The sequence below is a fragment of the Elgaria multicarinata genome, chromosome 5 (assembly GCF_023053635.1).
Source record: "Elgaria multicarinata webbii isolate HBS135686 ecotype San Diego chromosome 5, rElgMul1.1.pri, whole genome shotgun sequence".
NCBI lineage: Eukaryota > Metazoa > Chordata > Lepidosauria > Squamata > Anguidae > Elgaria > Elgaria multicarinata.
Genome location: NC_086175.1, coordinates 55085778 through 55108739, shown reverse-complemented (window position 1 = coordinate 55108739; position 22962 = coordinate 55085778).

The following is a 22962-nucleotide window of genomic DNA, read 5'->3' as shown; positions in this document are numbered from 1 at the left end:
TCGCTGCAAGGCGGGAAGGGGAGAATTATTATTATTATTATTATTTATTTATATAGCACCATCAATGGAAAGCAGGCAGGCAGCATGCATTGTAGTGCCGCAAGGATGGCTTGAGCACTAACGCATAGCAAACCAACCCATAAGTGGGCGCAAAGTGAGGCAAAGATGGCTGGTTGTTTCTTTCTAAGCCAGCAGTTACGCCTTGAGGGGCACAGAGGAGGACGATTGGGAGCAAACCAGGCACCAGGCGGGCAGAGAGGCAGGCAGAGTAGGCGAGGAGTCAGTCCTGGCAGATGCCCCACCACAGCAGCACCCCGGGGGAGGCGGGCAGGCAGGCAGGCAGGCTGCGGGCATTTCTGGGGGCACAAGGAAGTGATGGCTGGTTTCTAAGCCAGCATTGCAGTTAGTCACGCATTGCAAACGCAAACCATCCCAGCGAGTCGGTCACCGAGGAGGACAGGCTAGCAGAGGGGCAGGCAGAGTGACATGTCATAGATCTAGTATTGGGGAGGAGTCAGTCCCGGCAGATGCCCCAACACAGTAGCACCCTGGGTGGGCATTGGAAAACGCCATCTTGTGGGTCAATACTTCCCCCACCCCATGTCCTGCAGGGTTGCCTGCCTAACCCTTGTGGGGATGGGAGATGGAGAGCTTAGAGTGGCAGTGCCAGCAGCAGCCTTCGGCTTTCCCCTGGAACCAGTCGCCTTGCCCGCCTCTTTCCCCAGCAAGATCGCCTGGTGCTGCCTATGAAGATGCATCTTCATGCTGCTGGTTCCATAATGCCCTGTCGATGAACCCCTGCTTAGGCTGAGTTTGCAGTGGCGACAGACAGCAAAGCGGGGATCCGCTCCCAACTCAAAGTGGTCCCACACGATGCTTGTCTTTCGTTTCTGTGGTGACACCACCAATTGCCCGCCTGAGCTCTCTGGTGTTGCCACAGAAACAGGGGTGTGGGATGAGACTGGGGAGAGAGCCTCGGCCTGCTGCTGCTCCTCCTCAGCCCCCACATCCTGGAGGCCCACCGCCTCCTCCTCCTCCCCCCCCTCCACTGTGCTGAGGACCTCGTCTAGGTCCATCAGCGGGCTCGTGGGCTGAAAGGAGAATGAAGGAGTTGGGGATACTCCTCCTCCTCTAATGGCACTGCTGCCACGTGCCTCTTGCAAACGGGCACTTTTCCCATTCCCACCCTCAAAAAGAGAACGCCGGGCACAAGTTGCAGAAGAGAGTGGCTCTGCCTGCTGCTTGTCCTGCTTCTGTTTTGGAGCAGTCAGCCAAGGAGTTGCCCGTTTGAGTTTCACAGGAGGAGAGGAAGCCCTGCTGGCAGACTGAGCCTTGCTGCTTTCAGCACGCCTGCTTTCTCTTTTCATGATGACTAACAAAATATTAATACTACTAATACTATGTATAAGGTACTACTAAGAATATGTATAAGAAGAATATAATATGTTTAAATGTAGGGAAATGGGACAAGAACAATAAAATATACTACTACTAATATGTATGAGAATATACTACTAAGAATATCTACAAGAATATAATAATATGTTTTAGAATATTACTAATAAATGTAGGGAAATGGGACAAGAAATGGGACAACCACTACTATAAGAAGAACAAAATATGAATACTACTACTAATATGTATGAGAATGTATACTAATAGACTACTAAGACTATGTCAAAGAATATAATAATAATATGTTTAAGAATAGGGAAATGGTGTGCGTATGCTTTCCCCAAAATGCTCAATCTGTGGCTGCCTGTTGAACTTGACAAAAGCAGCCCACTCCGTCGAAGTTACACAGAGAAGAAAAAGAGAATCCAATTTTTTTGGTATATTTGGTATATAGAAGATAGAAGGAAACACAATCAGGATTTAAGAGAGGGGAGGGGGAAAAAGAACCAACCACTACTATAAGAAGAACAAAATATGAATACTAATATAATATGTATGAGAATATATACTAATGGACTATGTGAAAGAATATAATAAAATATGTTTAAGAATATAAATGTAGGGAAATGGGACAAAAAGTGTGTGTATGCTTTCAAAAGAAAGCTTTCACAAAAGCAGAACAGTCAGGCTTTAATACAGGGAAGGGGGGGGGCAACCAACCCAACCACACACTCCAAAATTCAAAAATAAAGTTTATATTAAATCAAAGTAAGGGGAAAACACAGGGCAAACTAAGCTACAAGTCAGAAAGAAGCAAACAAACACACACACGCGCCAAACTAAACCTATATTAAATTAATCTATCTCCAAAGCAGGAGCACTAGCTAAGTAAGTGTTCCCTCCACGAACGCCAACCCACAAAGAGACACAAAACAGAAAGTTCTCAGGGTGGGTCTGCCTTAGTCCCCCCTCCAACGCTGGGATTGGAGGAGGATGCTTTCTGAGGAGATGAATTCTCATCAGGATTGGGAGTTGAATGTGCCTGTCATCGCTTCCAAAAAAATAATAATAATAAAAAAAAAAAACCCAAACCCCGATTTTTAAAAAAATATTGCACGTGAACCACAGCACGCAGAAAGTTGAGAGTGGTCTCAAAATGACCCCCATCCACGACTCTCTGTGCACAAGAATTTTCAGAACGATAGCTTAAACCCCCCCCCAGTTATCCCCGATTCTTTCCCTCAATGCAATCCTATGGGCGAAAAGCCGAAACGGAGCCCCGCGGTTGACCCTATTTTTAAAAAACTTCTAGCCCGCGACCCGTACGATGCAGAAAGTTGAGAGTGGTCTCAAAATGACCCCCATCCACGACTCTCTGTGCACAAGAATTTTCAGAACGATAGCTTAAACCCCCCCCCAGTTATCCCCGATTCTTTCCCTCAATGCAATCCTATGGGCGAAAAGCCGAAACGCAGTTTGAGCCCCGCGGTTGACCCGATTTTTAAAAAAATATTGCACGTGAACCACAGCACGCAGAGAGGTGAGAGTGGTCTCAAAATGACCCCCATCCACGACTCTCTGTGCACAAGAATTTCCAGAACGATAGCTTCAAAAACAACGTAGTTATGCGCGATTATTTGCCGCAATGCAATCCTATGGCGAAATGTTTTCAAGATGGCGACCGGAGCGCTCCGACTGAACTCGGAGCTCCGAAAAATGGTCGCTTCTCTTCGCCTTGCTTCTAGGGGGTCCGCGGTCCGCTCCTACTCCGCCTCTGGGTAAGGCGGAGCAGGCCAATCCGCTACTGCTTCTACGCTCCTAATCGGAGCGGAGCACATCCCTACTTCTCATTAGTATTAAGTTCACCAGACCTCTTATGGAGAAGAAGTTAAGGCCCTTCCACTGGTTTAATACTGGCTTGTAGCTGAGATATAATCTTTAAATTCCAACAAGAACAAATATGCAAAAGCAAACAAAACAACAATGAAACCATCATTCACAAGAGTTGTTGACAGAATGTGCATTTATAACGCATATAACTTAGAGCTTAGCTAGCCCGTGGCCCATGATTTTTGTGATTCTTCAAAACAAAAATATCCCACAACTAAGTCAGTAATCATTCTCTTCTCAAAAAAACAGATGGCCTATTCCAAACATTCTCTCTGTGAACACCACCCACATTTCTTTTATATTGCCGGGATGGGTACCATGTCAAGATGGAAAAGCCTGCAGGGCCTTAAACCTCAAAAGAATTACTCTTGTGTTATCCAGCAGCCCCTGCTGGAAGCCTCCTAATGGCCATCATTGTATGTATGGCACTTCCATGCCCTAACTCCGACAGGTGTTCTTCATGCCTGTTAGTGATGTTAACATGCCAGGTGTGCCAAGGAAATAATTAGTCGGCATGTCTTGCTGCACATGGAAGGTTTGGTGCACATAATACGGACAAGCTTTCTTCTGGAAAAGAGGACTGGGCAGTCATTCCCAATGCCCACCTTCTGTGTTTTGGGAAGACAGCAGCTGCTGCACTCTTCCATATACAGTACAGAAACAGGGAGCCCATTCCCACCAAGGCTCATTCTCAGCATAATACATTGGGAAGTTTTGCTCCCTATGTGACAGACCTACTGCTACCCCTTGTACTTCATGGCCCCTCAGGCCCACTGTTCAGAAGCTCCTCCACCCTATATCCATTGCTCTATATACTTGCAAACTTAGGACAAATTTGGCTCTAATTATAAACGGTTTCTGTTACAATTAACGTGTTCGTCTTTCAGGCAGAGATGGAGGACATGTGGTCCTCCGGATGTTGTTGGGCTGAAACTCCGATCAGCCCTCGCTATTGGCTATGCTGACAAGGGATGATGGGAGTTGCAGTGCAAGAACATCTGGAGGGCCATATATTCCCCACCACGGCTTCAAGGTGCCATAGGTGTCTTTGCTGTTTTTTGAAACAGACTAATGTTGCTAGGCCTCTGCAATTTACTTCATATATAATATAAAGGCAAAATTTGTTGTGTGTTTTTTGCTGTCTGGAGGCACTTCTGGTAATTCCAGTGTTTGTAATATGCAAATTGATAACAGCAATCTGCACATTTATTTCAGACTCTATTTGGAATCACTAGCTTGCACAAGTCTGTTGGTGAACTAAATTTGTGTGTACCAATTCACACCTGTGCTGATCCAAGAGATTTTGCTGCTTGAAATGGAGCCCAAATGGTGCCCCCCACCCCTGCTAGGACCAACACCATGTTGCTGCACCATTCGGACACAAATTCTTGAAAACAACGTACATCCATGTATAAAGATGCGGGAACTTAACTCCTGACACAGCCCTAGGTCCACATGTATTTTCTGTGCTACTGACATTCCTTTCATGAATTTGCCCATCAAAAGCCAACTAAGGCCTTAGCTAGACCTAAGGTTTATGCCGGGATCATCCCCGGGGTCGTCCCTGCCTGCTCCCGGGATATCCTGTGTGTCATTTACATGAACAGGGATGACCCTGGGACGATCCCGGGATAAACCTTAGGTCTAGCTAAGGCCTAAGTAGGTAGTCCCATGCATGTTTAGACAGGAAAACTTCCTACAACTTCCAGCATCCTCCAGCCAGCATTGCTGGCTGGGGTATGTTGGGAATTGTAGGCCTATTCTCTGTCTTAATATGCATGGGATTGCGCCCTGAGAAGTGTTTTTCCTGCTGTTTTATTTGGGCCACTGTCTAAGAGATCTCTCTGTTATTTCTTGAATAATAGCAAAAATAATCTGAAAGACTAATTTATAATATAACATTCCCTTTACAAATAACTGAATTTTATGTTCCTTTGAATGTTCCAATGTGAAAAAGTGACACCCCCCATACACACATTCTTTAAAGTGAAATATTATAATTGTAGGAAGATAATTGTATGTTGTTCCTTGATTATGCCAAGGTTGGAGTATTTTTTTTAAAAGGAAATGTTGTTAAGATAAATTATAGCAGGTGTACAGCCTCATTGAGTACACTTGTTTGGAATGAATGTTTATATAGGATTCTTTCTCTTTCCTGGTTCTTATGTTTTCTCCGGCTCCATATTGACAACTTGAGTTACTATTCCAGAGGGCATTGTGAAACCTCATATAACCTTTTGACACTGTAGTAAAAATTTAATTTCTGTTGTTGATTCATTCAATTTGGTAATCTCTTTATTGTTCAGCTGCAACGACAAGACCTTTCATTAATAATATTTACCTTGTGGCAATGCATCTTCCTTGTCACGTCTGGGGCTGGCATTGTCTTTGGTACAGCAACATAGCCTTAAGGAAAACTCACGATTACTCATCCCTGGCAATTGTTTTTTAATAGGACCATTTTTCTGAATAACAGCTTGACTTCTAGATATGCACAAAAGGAAGTGCATACCACACTGGAGACCAAAACAGTATTTCATGTCATTTTTCTTGGTACATTTATAGTTCTGGCTGGAGGCATATTGAACTGAAATTGAACCCTCTCAAGATAGAAAGGGTGACCAAAAGTGGCTTCTAGCCTTTGTTGTAGGATTTCTGAAGATGGGGGCCTAAAGCAGGTTTCAGCTCCCCCACCCCACAAAAGAAACCTCCCATAATCTTTCTCAGATCTTTGTGTGTTCACACACACACACACACACACACACACACACGAATTAGTATTGCTTTTGGAATACACCCTACTTTTGTTTGAGATACATAAGCCTTCCTTTGGTTTCTTTATCTTCCTTATCGAATACTTCTTTGCCATCGCTTCTCCTTTTTATATATGTATTGCCTTAGGCATCTGTGTAAATCTAGCCATGCCCAGAATGCAGTTCTCAGCTGGAGTTGTTGCTTCCAAAACTCATATTGAACACTCACTAAATGTTTACTCTTGGAGTGACACTGATGTAAGATGAGTCCAAGTAGTGAATTGAAAAGTCATAATAATTAGAACTTAAATATACATAATCCATGTTCAGGGGTTCAAAAACCACAGAGTATCTTGGAAAGAGATGTAGAGTTTCTGAAAAATTTGAAGCCATCAATTTCCACCACCACCCATTAAAAATAAAATGAAGCATCATTTATTTATCATTTTTATTCCACTCGCTTCCAGTAAATTATTGTTCTTGAAAATGCTAGGATCACTCAGGTTTTTTGTCTAAATAGTCAGTGACTGTTTCTCAAAAACACTGTGCTTTCCCTCTGAACTTGATGGAATTCTGAAAATATAAAGTTTGCATGGTTGGAAACAAGCTCTCGATTCTTTTTGACAGGTCAGTTTATTCCATGATTGTGTAACAGTATCTTTCACACCACAAGAAGATAGAAGAATCTGATGCAACCAAGAAGTGAATGGAGACAGAGGCTGTGTTGTAGAATGGCTTTGCCACCATGTTTCAGGAGCAACTTGCATAGCAGACTTCCAGATTTACAGCTAGATGAAATGACAATAAAATAACTCATTTTTTAAAAAAACAAATCACAATGAAATGCCATGCTGTGTGCCATATATTTTCTGCCAGTCAAGGTTGCCAGTTCAACAGGGCTACTGGCCTGCAGAAAAGAGCAAGGCCATCCACATTTAGCCTATGGAAAGCCAGATAGCTAAGGCAGATGCAGCTAGGAAGGAGTAGTAAATCTCTTCTCCTGCTAAAATCAGTGGGGTTATAACTAGTAATGTCAATTGAATTGATATCTTGCAGCCTGAGAAACGTTTTTTCTCCCCTGCTTTCTTTCTCGCTCCCCACCCCAAGGTCTATTGTCTGTATTCCTGTTCCAGTTGACTCAACGCTGTAGTTTTAGGATTAGGTTGCTAACTGTTTTAAACTTATGTACAATTCTAAATTGTAGTATTTACAGGATATAAATAACTTTTGAAAAGCTCTGGTTAAAAATCCACTTTTCTACTCTCGTGGGACATTCGGCATAAGAATATCTCGTACGCCATCCATCAGACTATCGATCTTGAATATTGCCATGCTTCCTGTCTATTAAACAGCTGACTGATGCCAATAAGTTTGCAAAAAGGAATAGCTTTATTAACTTTACCTCCATAAGTCAGGATTTTTCTGCAGGCATCAGCTTTTTACATTTATCCATATCGTTAGATTTCTTTTGGTTTGATTACCTTAATAGATTTCCATTTTAACTGATTCCTGATTTCTATCCATAATACAGGTTAATGTTTCTGATTGGTCATTTGACTGTGAACTTTAATTATGGGTAAACCATGGACTTCATTTTAGTATTTCTTTTAGTTTCTTGAGAACTGCCTAACTTCAGGTTGTGTGGGAATGCCGGTTTTCTTCTGTTAGGCCCAAGCATCATGCTAGGGTCTATCAACGCTTTTTTTTGCTTTTGTCACTTTAGAACAGCTGTAGTGGGCTCAGACCCTGATTTGAATAGTGTTTAACATCAGCACACCACAGCACCATTGTCACAATCTAATTCACACACACACACACACACACAGAGCTACTATTCATGTGGAATTCAACTATAAACCTAATCTAATAGCACAATCGTGGGATTTCTGCATGCAAATTAAAGTTTCGTATAAAGTGCTGGGCTAGTACATTTGCACAAATCATTTTGCAATGACTTTGCCCTGCTATTGCAATCAGATAACTTGACACAAAAAACTATGAGTTACTGATTACTTGGCTCTGTCAAAACCCAATTCGTTAAACTGGGCTGCCCATTGCTTCGGAATTTTTGAAATTGACAGTCACTTGCTACCTTATTGCCATATTATCCAGTGTTTACTCATTTTATAGTTCTTGACTGATGGATTGACAGATGGATTGATTTCCAAGCAATTTATACCCCAACATAATTGTTATTGTTGTCACACCATCACAGTACGTAGCACTCTCCAAAGTGATAGAAGGAGGAAAAAAGCTTACAATCTACATTTTACCATGGAGACAACAAAGGGAGGGAAGTGAAGGGACACTTAGGAGTTTTTATTTAATTATTCAGTTTATGAGACGCCCTACCCAGGCAGATGTGCATAATCAAAATAAAACAATATGAAAAAAAACCAATAATAAAGCACATAGAGAAGTATTTTTTTAAAAAAGCAGCAACAAAAATCCAACGTTTTAAAATAAAGAACCGAGCAGCTAAAAACAGAGAAGAATATTTTAAAATGCAAAATTGCATGTATTTATTTATTTATTTATTTATTACATTTATATACCACCCCATAGCTGAAGCTCTCTGGGCGATTTACCAAAGATAAAAACAGTAAACATTAAAAAAGTATACAAAATTTAAAAACCATCAGACACATAAAAACAACTGTATCCATTTGAAAACAACATTAAAAATAAGGTAAACATCAGTTAAGAATAAAATCCATTCCGTCTACATCTTGCAGATTATTCAATCCATTTGGCTTCATCATCTGCTCATTGTTGGAATTGGATTTTTCCTAATTTCCCAAATGTGTTCAAATTCACATTTGTGCAATTTTTCACTTACTATGCAAATACCCCATCCCAAATGTGCAAATCCCCCACTAAATGTGCATTTTCATGCTTTAGCCCATGGGGGAAATGCACATTTTTGGCTGGGTTTTTTTTTTTTTACGTATGTTTCTACAACTAAATGTATGTAAAATTCCAGAGTGTAAAAAGAACCATCTGCAAGTCTGTGGAATCTGTGTGACTCAGGAGAAACCAGTCTGCTGCGGAATCTGCAGGTCAGATTCATAGAAATTTGATTCCATTGCAAAGTTCTCAACATCCCTACTTGAGAGTAACAAGGATAAATGTCCACAAGTGTCATTGCATGCACTTAGGCTTTGCTTAGGAACACTCAAAACTGACCCAAAGCATTTTGCTGTTTGAGTCAAATTGGTGCCCCCTCCCCATGCCACTCCATGTACAGAAGTGTACTGAGCTAGCATTGCATCTTCCACCACACCCAAAGGCAGCAAGCTCACTTAGAGCAGGGGTTGGCAGAAACGAAATTGGGATCTACTGGTAGATTTCTGGGGATTTTCCAGTAGACCAGCAAGGGTTGCTGACTTCCAATGGTCTAATGAGAGCAACAGTGAAAAAGCCATCTCCTCATGCCAACAGAATCAGGTTACTGAAAGAACATGCTTGCTGAGGCCAGGCTCAGGTGGGGAGATGGGATTAGGAGTGTTTTGTTTTGTATGGAAGGATTTGTGAGCTTAGTTCTGAAACTGATCACAGATTCCTGAGCTGAGTATCTCCTCAAATTCTTGGCCTATATGTCCACGGTTCTGAGCCACTGTTCTGCACCTAACTCCAGTTGGTGGACCCCAGTATTCGAGTAAGAAACCAAGTACATGCTGCAAGCCTGAAGTCCTCCTATCCTGGCTTAGAGGGCATTGGACAGACTATGTGGCATGCACAGCTGTGTCCTCCAACACCTGCCATCACTCCCCATCCCACATGTCCAATTCCAGGCCATAACCTCCACCCTTAGACACATAGGAAGTTGCCTTATACTGAGTCAGACCATTGGACCATTTAGTGCATTATTGTTGACACTGACTTGCAGCAACTCTCCAGGTTTCAGGCAGGATTCTTTCCTAGCGCTACCTGGAGACGTTGGGGATTGGATCAGGGTTATCGCTGATGATGTCATCAGAGCTAAACCCACACAGGATTGGCTCCTGGACAGAACTTTGTAGTATCATGAATGGCATGTATCCATTTTGCATGCATGGCTTCTCACCCAGCTAGGGATACATGTACAGAAGCGTTCTAAACATGTATGCTCCTAGCTGAATTAGTGTGAACACTGTATAGTGAGTGCCTGAGCCATGGTCATGACGATTGTGAGCCAACACACACTTTAATATTCTTCCAAGTCGTGTATCAACCCCAAACAGTGTCCTATTAGATTGCGAACACTGCTTATGAAATGGACTGTGGCAATTGCCTGATTGGTTTGAGAGAAAATAAAATGCTATGAATTACTTACCGAATTGAAGTTATTTATTTATCAACAAATGTAATCACTGTAAAGGCAAAGAGTTTTTGGCCTTGACTATCACAAAAGCAAAAGCATTCAAGAGAAGAAGAGAAGTCATGTGCTCTTTTTGAGTCTGAATCTCTGAGAAGAGCTATGTGAAAGTGGAATCTTTGGGGAAAACAGCCACTTCCTGACTGTCTTTGGCAAGCAATGCAGTTTCTTAGTAAAACTTTTTCTAACTAAACAGAGACACCCTTACCTTTGTTGATATCTAGAGAAAGGGGTGAGGGGAGGGAGGGAGAGAGGGAGAGAATAATAAAAAGCAAAAATGTTGTATACTGATAAAAGCTCATATCCACACATCACCATGATATGGAGGAATCTGATAGAGATGACCATGGCTACCAGGAGGTAAGAGTCAGGTCATCACACAGGACTTAACCTATGAGGCAGAAACAGGTACATGCATATTAACACTTATGAAGGAGATTCATTTGCACTGCCATGGGGTGTGGGTATGCCTTACCTTCTGTTCTGCTAGATAAGAAAGAAATGGGAACCAGGAGTTATAAAAACAAGTAGCCTCATATTGACCTTGAGATACTTGAACCAGACAATCAATGAGAACATGCACAGATTGAAGTGCTTGACTGCAAAACTGCTATATGGCTATACAACTCACATCATGGATGATACAAGGAGTTTAACTGGCCATGGGTGAACATACTTAAACATACTTAGAGTAGACCCATTGAAATCAGTCGGATGGAAGGTAGACATTACTAACATACATCCTACTGATTTCAATAGATCTACCCTAAGTATAACTAAGGCTGTTGCTAGACTGGTGCGAGTCCCGGGCTGGCCCTTGTGTGTCCAGATGACACACAGGGGATCCTGGGGTCAGGCAGGGGTCAACCCTCCCTTGGCCTGGGATAACCGGCACCGTTTGTGGCCTGGTATTTCCTGCGGTCTCGGGCTGAGCCAGAGACCGTGGGCGTGTAGCCCGCTCCGCTGCTTTTCCTGGCTACTGCATTTACTCGCAAGTAGCCAGGAAAAGCGGTGTGCGGTGTGCTGTGGCCATCAGGGCAGGGTGGGGAGATGGGGGGGGAAATGGAGCCGGGGGGGATGGGGGGATTGGAGATCACGGGCAGGAGAGGGTGGATCGCAGTCAGGGAAGGAAATCGGGGCAGGGGGGAGTGGGGAACCCTTTTTTTAAAAACAAACAAACCCACAACCTACCTTTATCATTGGTGCGCTCCTGCGCACATCACCCCTTTAAGTCTACAAACAAAATGGCCAACGCAACGGGGCTTTCCTTTACCCTGTCGCATCGACGTGTGGATAGGAGCGACAGCCCACACTACTTCTAGCATGGGCTAGCCCCTCCACACGCCCAGATTTTAAGGTAGGTCTAGCAAGGCCCTAAGTTTGCTAACTTAAGTCCCATTTATTTCAGTGGGTCTGTTCTAAGTATGACTAAGGCCTTAGCTAGACCGGGCGAAATCCCGGGGTGAACCCCGGGATCATCCTTGTGCATCCACATGACACACAAGGGATCCCGGGATCAGGGAGGGATGATCCCTCCCTTGCCCCGGGATCTCAACCTCCCTTTTGGGCCTGCTTTTTCCGCAGTCCCAGGCTAAGCCCGAGACCGAGGAACATGTAGTCCGTTGCCGCGGCTTGCCCCGGCTCCTCGTGATTCCTCGCGCAAAGCTGGGAGCTGCACCTATTGGGGGTAGGGTGGGGGGAATGGGGAAATTAAATTATTTTTTTTAAAAAAATTATTTTATTGTGCACATCTGTTCGTGCGCTCCTGTCTATTTAAAAATTAAAAAAATGGTGGGCGCAACGCCTCTCTTCCTGAGGTTGTCGTGCCTCACATGTAAACGGAGGAGGGACCTTGCGTTAATCACAATGCGAGATCTTCCCTCTTCCGTCACGGACTATAAGGTAGGTCTAGCTAAGGCCTGAGTCTAGACTTAACCCCACACCTTATTCAACAAAAGAGACAGCAGTGTTTAGGGATAATGGGAAATGTGAGCATGTTACATCACAGAACACCAGCTGATATTCTTTTATTGTGTTTCTCTTACTCCTGAGCAAATAGACAATGTTGGAGCCATTTGCCAGATAGTTGACCAGACGGTTTCTGTCCAGTTCTTCTCCCAGAACAGCATTCCAGGCCCACATAGATACAACAGGACATCTTCTAATGCCAAGGTAAATAACACTTGATACAACCAAGATAATACTACCTATGATAAATAAAAAGCAAGGAAATTTTCATAAAGTTATCACAGACTGACCCTCTTCAGATGACATGCTAAGCTACCGTGTTTAAGCATTTTGATCTGAACGTTATGACTTAGTATGTTATGTGAACCATTCCTAACCATGGTGGCTACATAACACTCACTAACCATTTGCTGCAAAAGGTTTAGCGGCCTAACCATGCCTTAGTGTGTTGTCTGAACAGGCTCATTGTGAGAAATGTCTATTCATATATGGCCTGTCACAAAAAGTTGCGTAAAGTAAATATGGATAGTAAGTTCTGCAGCACAGATCCACTAATCATTTGTCTTTCAAATAAAGAAGGATACTCTCATCACCAAAAAGACCGGGTGGGGACGGGGACTAATGGACTCACTTTTTCTGTTTTAGACAACATTCCTTCACTGATGCTAGAAACAGGACTTGAAAAGGACAGTTCAGATTGTTTCTACACACAACACACTTAAGGCTGTCATAATCATGGCAGAGCTAGAGTAAATCCTGGCTACAAGTCAAGCCATTGGATGCTTGAATGAGTTTACATTGCCAGGAATATTGCAAGCACTAATTATTTTTGTAAGCACAACCTCTCCACAGAAAGAACAGAGAGAGGACTGTTTAAAAATATCTGCCTATCAACAGAAAGTTCAGGGGTTATCAAGAATCCTGTAATAATAAGTGCCAAAGAAGCCTAGTGAAGTTTTGAGTATTAATGCATAGTCCATGGTAAGTTTGCTATGTAGAAAATGCTTCTTCAGTTGGCTTTCTCCAATCATTCGGGCATTTTGACCAGTATTCTTAATACTTGGGTGTAATTGAGTTTACAGTTTCCCACATCCTGACCAAATCCACTTTTGAAAGATTATCTGTGCCGGGAAGAACCATGATCTCACAATGAGGTGGAACATCCAGAAGATTACTTCACTTACAAATGAGCAAAGGGAAAGTCAATCCATGGTGAGCTAGGTGTGTTAAAAAAAGAAGTCCTGAGCATCAGTCTATACTCTAGTATGGGGGTAGACAAATTTGGGGGCTCCAGGGGACAATTTCAACTCCCCACCCCAATCACCCCCAGGACTGTCCACTGTCAGATTGCAGTACTGGCAAAACTATTGGTGCTTTTCTGCTGGATTCTGGTAGCAAGCCACATTGATGGCTTTAAATGGTCAAATTTAGTTTTATAACAAGTGGTATACCTTGTTTTAAAGCTAAATTTAGCCTTTTTAAGCCACCGTCATGGTTTGCCACTGAAATTCATCTGCAAACTGCCAATTGTTTCACCACTGTAACAACAAATTCAAGGGTAGCATGTGTGTGTGTGTGTGTGTGTACTTAAGACAATGGGCTTGGAAGCGGGCCATGGGCTATGTGTTGCCCACCCCTGTTCTAGTCCATCCATGCAGTCATACAATATGGAATGACCGCAAATACCTGCTTACAGCAACCCAAAATTATCAATTCCCATAGATAGCAATGAATACAATCATAGTGCCACCAGTTACTTTTCAGTAGACCTGTCCCACAATCCTATATTCACTGAATCATAAGATTGTAGAGTTGGAAGCTACCTTGGAGGTCATCTAGACCATGCCCCTTCTCAGTCTAGGAATCCTGCAACTGCAGTACTCCTAACAGTTGGCCATCCAGCTCTGCTTAAGAGGCTCCAGCAAAGGAGACCACACTCCCCTAACCACCTCTTGTGGCAGCTTGGTTTTATGTACAGCAGAGACCCATCATGTACCATACAGTGCAGCCTAATAGAATGTATATCTTGACTTGGCACATACCTCAACTCATAACAATTGTAATTAATTGATGAGATTATCAAAGGATGCATACAGTTATGTCAACGGTCTTCTTCAATTACCCGGTTCCAGTGCCCTTTCTCCCATATTTAGTTCTCCAGCATTTGATACATAGCTACTACATGGTAGACCCCAAAGCGGGATGATTGACTTCATAATCTCTTCAGGTAACGTCTAGCCATAAATTCAAGCTTGCCCATCATCGCTGAAGATGGAAAGTAGACAATGGTTTGGCACTTTTGAAGAATGAAGAAACATTTAGCTAAGATTCTTACCTCTGGTAGGGATCTGCTTATGATGGCCCATAAAACCCTTGCCATTTCTACAACTATTTTGCATACTTGGTTCTTGTTTTGTTCTGTGTAGCAATTGACCATCACTCCAGCTTCATCTGACTCTACATGGGTGAGAAGAGAATGTGCCCATACTAATGAGCATAAGGAACTATATTATTTCAGTTGGGCTGGATTGTATTTAGCCATGGAGAAACTTGTGGCTTTCCTGCATTAGGAAGTGTAGAAATAGAGCCATTTTCCCCTGAGGACAATAGCACATGTGTTTTCTTAAGGGGAAGGATTTTTCAAGTTTCCATGTGCTGCATTAGTCAGTTCTCAACAACGGACCAAACAAATTTGGTCCTACACAACATGTTACATCCTGTATTTTGCTCATACCTAAGACTGTATCCCCCCCTTTCCCACTAAACAAAACTTGTTTTATCAGAAAGTGAATCTCTGAGAGGCAGGATGTCTGGACAAAGATTTTCCCCCACCCCCACAACCTTCTGGTCTAGCAGGAGAAATTCCACGTTTTTATGGCAGGCTTTTTACAACACATGGGAGATCTTAAAGCTGTTTTCATTCAAGAAAGTATTGGACTGAGTCTTAAAATCTGTTAAGTTAAAATAAAATTACTAGTTCCTTGGTTTATTGATATGAGATCTGAACTGGTATTAACTCTTTTACCTTTCCCCTGATTTACACTTTTGTCCTCACACACAGCTATGTTAAATTCACGGTGTAATTATATGTACAAAGCAGTGGCATAGCTGTGGACATATGCATGGTGCCAGAATATGCAAACTCAGCTGGTTTAGGTTGCCACTTCCTAAAAGAATTACCATTTGGCTCTACTAGCTTGTATCTGAGGTAAATTGGTGCAGCTGGATGGTATGTTTACAGGAAGCACCATTTTAAGTTAGCTGACTCACTCATATATTTCTCATGTGGACTCAGGGTAAAGGTTTGGTTAAAAGGCTCCATCTTCCACTCCACTCTTCCACTTTCATCTTCTTCCACTCCACTATTAACTAGAACCTTACCTACTCCAAGAAATGTACTCCCCACCCTGACAGCATCATTAGTTTGGAAGATGCAATTGCTACGTGTACATTAATGAAAATAGCTGTCATGTACGATACATACACATCTCTGTAGCGTACACCCAAAAAACGCATTATAACTACCTCTATTCTGATCTCAAAGTCAAGATAAGCATTTGAAACAGTTGAGACAAATATGCATAGTATAAGATACAACTCGAATACATCAGACAACCAGATTACAAAAACAAGACATACTTAAACCACAACTATTGCAGTGCAAATTACAAAATATAAACAATAGAAAAGTCTTGGTGATTACCTGCAGTTCACAGCATTAAAAGGCAGGAGCCACACTACTGCTTTATAGTGGTATTGAAGTGCACTGACAACTGTTGGGGCCCATTGACACATACTATATACTGCTTTCATAGTGCAATATCCTGCTTGGTGTAGATTAGACCCAGGTCATGGTTCACACGACATGCTAAGTCACAATGTTTAGCTCAAAACACTGAACCATCATGGTTTAGAACATGTTGTCTGAACAGGGTCAATATTAGCAAATTGCTCTTCCTTTGCAAACCATCCACACATTAACGTCAGTGGGAGAACCAGACATATAGGCACATGTGGCTTATTGCAGGCTGCAGCCTTCTCCAACCTGGTGTCTTCCAAATGTTACTGACTTCAGCCAGCATGGCCAGTGGTCATGCATGTTTACTGTCCCATTGTGTTGCATGGGGCTTGCTCCCTATTAAGTGCATTTAGGATTGCAGCCTTAGTTGTTGGACTTGGATCCAACAGTCCCATCTTCTTTCACATAGGAAGATCCTCAATTTCTATTGACCTCTGCTCCATCTGAAGCCCTGCGAGCTACATCGAACACCATTCTGTGTGGTTCCCAATGCTCAGGAATGACTTTTAGGGAGCCCCTGGAGGCTCTGCTGGGAGAGATGAGGCAAGGAATTCTCAGTCCACAAGCAGAAGTCTACACTCGATCTTAGCCAAAAGACCAAAACAGAAGCAAAACAGAAGTCAGTTTGTGGTTTTCAGTATCCAATGGCATATATTTTTTGAAAGAGTTAATAGGAACTCAGCAGCCAAAGATGGAGAATAAATGTCAGGGACAATTGAAGAGGATGAATAGGATATGTGGGGAAAGCTTGTGATCCAGACATAACAGATTCAGTAACCAATGTTCATCATACCAATTAGAAGCTACTGCAAAGAATACTGACTTAGATCTGAAGTCATCATCAATCTTACCCTACTTGAGAGAATCTCTGGATCAGGGCTTGCTTTTTTGCTTTATTTATTTAAAACATTGACATACTGGTTTTTAGATATACAACTTCCCAAATCCTTTTAAACCACTATAGCTGTAAGCAAGGAATTTAAAGAGACTTAAATACCAGTTGTGATGATTTATTTATTTATTTAAGTATACCTGGGCTGCGAAGTACATTCTTAGGCAAAAGGATTTGGTGTATTTTTGCTATCTTCATCAACAATATGATCATTGCGCACATTGTCTAGTCTTGGCATGGTTTCCAACCTTTCCAAAGAAAGAAAAATAATCAAATTGTTTAATAAACACGTCATCTCTCTAGGTGGGTCTCAGAAGATAAAGTTGCTAGGGAGTCATATCACTACTAGAACTGAGTCATTATATTATGACCAGACTTCATGTCAGACTGTTGTGCAAATATTGTAACTATGTAAATACTGCACACACCTCTTAAGCCAGAAGCAAGGACAAGCAGTGTGTGATATAGGAGACAGACCATACTATAATGCCCAATTAGAATGTAAGCCTATGCGGCAGGGTCTTGTTATTTATTGTTTTACTTTGTACAGCACCATGTACATTGATGGTACTATATAAATAAATAATAATAATAATAATAATAATAATAATAATAATAATAATAATACTTATGTATAAATGTCTTAGGTGCCACAGCACTAAAATGGGGATATAAAGCACACACAGGGTTGGCACTGGGAGGGGAGGGTTAGGGTGGAAAAGTTGGCCATTTTCAAGGGCCCCAAGCCTAGAAGAGGTCCACTGCCCCAACAGGACTAACATTTCCACTTTGCACAACTATCCAAGAAAAACAGAAGATGCTGCAACGAAATCTCATTTTGTATGTCCTGCGCTTCCAGGTTACGGGAATTCATTTGAGGCGGTCCTGCCTTTGAACATCCAAAATCCTGGAGCCAGCACTGAGTATACTTAAAGTAGTCTGACAAAGTGGTGGTTCCCAACCCCAGCAACATGGTCATGGAAATTGACCCCAAATTTCAAATACATATTACAGTGCCCTTGAAGTTAATGGTAGCCACAAATTCTCCGTGAATTTCACACAGCTCTCTGCATGTTCAGAAAAGTACACATGCCTTTCTTTCATCGCATCTTCCACACTGAAGAGAAACATGTGTAGGTTTCATATATAGTTCTAAAGACATGGTTTTGTGGACTCAGTGAGCTTGTGTGTACCTCATGATAGCCCAGTGGCTTCATTTATCACTGTAACTGGACGTAGCACATAGCCATCAGGACTGGTAACCACTGATAGCCTTCTCCTCCAGGAATTTATCCAACCCCCTTTTAAAGTTATCCAAATTGGTGGCCATCATTACATCTTCCAGTAGAGAATTCCATATTTTAACTATGTGCCTTGTGAAGAAGTACTTCCTTTTATCTGTCCTGAATCTCCTACCAGTCAGCTTCATGGGATGACCTCAGGTTCTAGTATTTTGAGAGAGGGAGAAAAATGTCTCCCTAGCCACTTTCTCCACACCATCCATAATTTTGTACACCTTTGTCATGTCTCCTGTACTTTGTTTTTTTCTAAGGTAAACAACATAATCAAGGCCAGAAACTGGTTGCACTTTATACCTGCACATGGAAAAGCAACTGGAGAGTACGATGGCAAAGCCAGTGTGCGGCTTCTCCTGGCTACTCGCGAGTAAGCTGCGTAGCTAGGAAAAGCCGCGGAACCGGCTAGACCTTCCGCTCAGCCCGGGGCTGCTGAAATACCGCGCCACAACCGGTGCCGGTTATCCTGGGCCAGGGGAGGGTTTAGCCCGGGCTGACCCTGGGATCCCCTGTGCGTCATCTGGATGCACAGGGGTGAGCCCGGGTATCAGCCTGGGCTAAACCCTCGTCTAGCAACGGCCTCAATCTGCTTCCTCCTGTACAACCAAAACTATTTAATTAAATATTCTGACCTGGCACTCTCGAGCAGCAAGTCCAAGAACTAGGAGATGAAAACACATTATCTAATTACGAACAATGACATGGGGAACTATTAGTGTGGATAGGCTGCACAGATCCAAGCTTTGCAATTTCTGCAATTGGAGCAGCACTTTTTCTAACTTTACAGTTACAGGAATTGTTGGTGTTGTATGCAAATACAGCCTGGTTGTCTATGCTGCAGAGTGAACTGGTTGAGCTTTTATATTTGAGAACTACAAGTTCAATCGCAGCTTTTAAAGCTCAGCTAAAAACTTTCCTTTTCCCTAAAGCTTTTAAAACTTGATTTTGTTCTGACTTTTATACTGTTAGTTTTACTCTACCCTGTGCCTGTTTGGTGCATTCTCTTCCCCTCCTTATTGTTTTATTATGATTTTATTAGAATGTAAGCCTATGCGGCAGGGTCTTGCTATTTTATTGTTTTACTCTGTACAGCACCATGTACATTGATGGCGCACTATAAATAAATAAATAAATAAATAATAATAATAATAATATTGTATTTTATATTATGGTTTTATACTGTTGTTTTATACTTTGAATGTTTTTAATTTTTGTGAACCGCCCAGAGAGCTCCGGCTATTGGGTGGTATAGAAATGCAATAAATAAATAAATAAACTACACATTCATTTTTAGGAGGGTTATTCTCTTGTGATTGAGGAGAAAAGAGCTACTGAGCATGTGTAAGATGCCCTGCCTTCAGCATGATTACAGTCATCACAGATAGTACCCAGGTATCTTGGATTCATGGGCAGAGCTTTCAGAAAACAACATGCTCTAACATAGGGGTGGGCAACTTGTGGTCTTCCAGATGTTTTGCTCCCATCATTCCTCATTATTGGCTTTGCTGGCTAGGGGTGTTGGGAGTTGCAGGCCAAAACATCTGGAGGACATCTGCTCTTGCATATTAACACTTATTCATAATCTCTGCATCAGAGGTTAAATGAGCTGGAGACTGTGTTAGCATAAGATGTACAATCTCTATTGGTTCAGCAAACGACACCCAGAATAACCAATGAGTACAAACTACAAACAACATCCCTGAATCTAAACACGCCCCATCTTACCCTGCTCTTGTAGTCACACAATCAATAACTTGCTTTCACCAACCTCTTCCAGTTGACAGTAATAAGAATCATTTGTGGGGTCAACCAGTTATAATTTCAGCCTAAAACAGATTGATCTGACTTCCCTAGACACCAACAGAAAATTTCGCTATTGATTGACATAGAGCAAGCCTTTTAAGAGCATACTCAAGATCTTCTGATGCAAATTGGTTCCCACTTTACACCCTCGCTTTAGTAACGACAAAGTGATAAAAGGAGGCAGGATTTGTCTTTCTTTTCTTTTAATTCATACTTAGAGGTGCAGAGTGATTGCAATAATAATCTAGTACTACACAAGGAAGTGGTAAGAATTCTGGCCTGATTAACCAGAGCAAGCTGTATGTTCCTGCACACGCACCTTTAGACTGAATACTAATAATTCCCAACATAGTCTGATGAGCTACCCGGGGGACTCGTCAGATAGTGAATGTACGCTTGATCAAAGAATGTTGTGTGCTGCCAAGCTTGGCCAGAAGAAATACTGCGTATGCAGAAAGAACCGATGTCTGTGTTATCCCTCTTGTCTATATCTGATAAAATATGTATTGGGCATACGAAATGGGAAGAGGTGGCCTACTTTCTTTGCAAAATGGAAGAAAAGTGGCACATTGCTGGAAGCCAGTCTATTACTAGGTTAAAGATAGCATACATTCCACCCATAAGGCACAAGCAATCTATAAGAAACAGAATTAGCATGCAGACTTGTCACATGAGTCGGGCAATTTCTAGGGATTTGATTAAATTTAATGATGGTTTCAGCATATAAAAAAACAGCCCGGCACAGCAGTGGATGATAAATAATGCAGCTTTCTGGAGAACAAAGAAAAGAATTTAATCAGAAAATATACACCAATATAGAGAAGAATCAAAGCTAAAACTCACATGAGAAATCATGCCTGTCATCTCAGTGGTTGGAATCCATTGAAAAATTTCTTTTGTACAAACCTTTCTGAAATAAATAGTACATGCAAAAGACCTCGAATGGGCTGATGCAGAATTCTCATTTATTTTAATGTGCAGGAGAAAGTCCAGATTAATTATGCCAAGGTCTTCAGTTACCCCTCCTTGACTAACTCAGTATAGAACTGATTAATTTTAGACCACCCATCTAAAAGTGACCCATAATATTTCTCTTTAATGATGTGATTGAGGATAGATTCCAGATTATCCCTTCCATGTAGAAAGCTCATAAACGTCATTCATGTCAAACTGTGGACATTCTTGTAAATCTCCATGATATAGCTTGGGATACATCGCCAAGATACCATTCTATCTGTCTTAGTGGTGGGCAACCTTTTTGGGTCCATGGGTGCATTTGGCAACTGGAGAAACTATCTTGAGCACCAACACAAAATGGCTGTGATGGGAGGTGTGGCAAATCACAAAGGACAAGTCACCTGCCCAAAAGACTGAGTACAAGATAGACATGGGGTCTGAGCCCCAACACAAAACAAGTCATTTGAACCCACAGTTTTCGATGCCAACAGAAACCTATTTCTCTCAACCCTGTTCTCTGCCAACCAACTCATTCCATCTATCTTTTTCTCTCTCATGCTCAGGATCGCCTCTTATATACTGTTTGTCTGTCTGTCTCTCACCCCAGCCCACCACCCATGGACACAATCTCTCTGTCATTTACACACACACACACACACACACACACACACACACACACACACACACCAGCCAGCCTCCATCCATTCACACACAAACACCCCATACATCCATCATGCACGAATGCACACATGCATACATGTATTTACATATACATGCACATCCCTCCTTCCTCCTCCTTGCAACTGCATGAAAAACCACACACTCTTTCAGGAACCTTCCAAATTCCCCCCTAAATCTTTTCACTCTCCCTCTCTTTCTCACACACATAAAGCCCACTTCCATTCAACTCCCCCTTGCAAGATTGCTTCCCCCAGCAACTTCCTGCTGCTCTCCATCCCTCTCCCCTGGCTTCCCCGACCCCCACAGCCCATTTCCTGTTGCCCTTCCTACCGCCCCCACTGCTCTCCCTAGTCTGCACCCCCACTGTTCACCATAGCTGTCCCTCCCCTCAGTTTACCAGACAGGAGCTCCTTTGCCTCCCCGCCCTTCTTTTCCTTGGTGGCCAGGTGGGCTGCCAAGGAAAATATCGGCCTGCAGCTGCCCACCATCTTCATTTCCTAAGAATGTCTCTGAGCCTCACGTGTGGCCCAGAGGCATTCACAGGAAATGAAGATAGCAGTGGCTGAAGGCCAATGCTTTGTTTTGAAGCAATCCATGCTACTGGTAAGAACATTTACTTTTAAAAGTGGGAGGTGTTGGGCACCTTGGTGGGCACCAAGAAATGTGTCCCAGGGTGCACTGGAGTCCATAGACACAATTGTTGCCTATCCCTAACTTAAAGATGACTTACAAAATAATGGAAAGACTCAAGAATGCTGTGAGTGTGGTGTGTGTATGAAAGTTGCAGCGAGTGCAAAAGTGGAGTTTTCTGTCTCAGGGCCCAAAATATCTTTGGCTAGCTTTCTTTATCCTTGCACAACTTTTGGAAGTGATTGTTGCATTAAGGAAGTTGACCTTCCATCTATTTTGCAAGCAGTGTCAGCTCTGAACATTCATGGTGCTGTTGCCTTAGCCCCAATTTTAGTTTGCTTTATTAAAAGTTAAGATCAATTTCCTATTATGCCAAGCAGTGAGGATTAATTAAAACAAAACACTACCTTCTATTGGACTCACTTTCTCTCCAGAAACGTCCGACTGATTTCTGCTGTTTTTACAAAGGTAGATAGATTTTTGTGCCCAAATTACACTATATTTTAAATTCATTAGCTTCTCTACATTCTAACATATTAAAT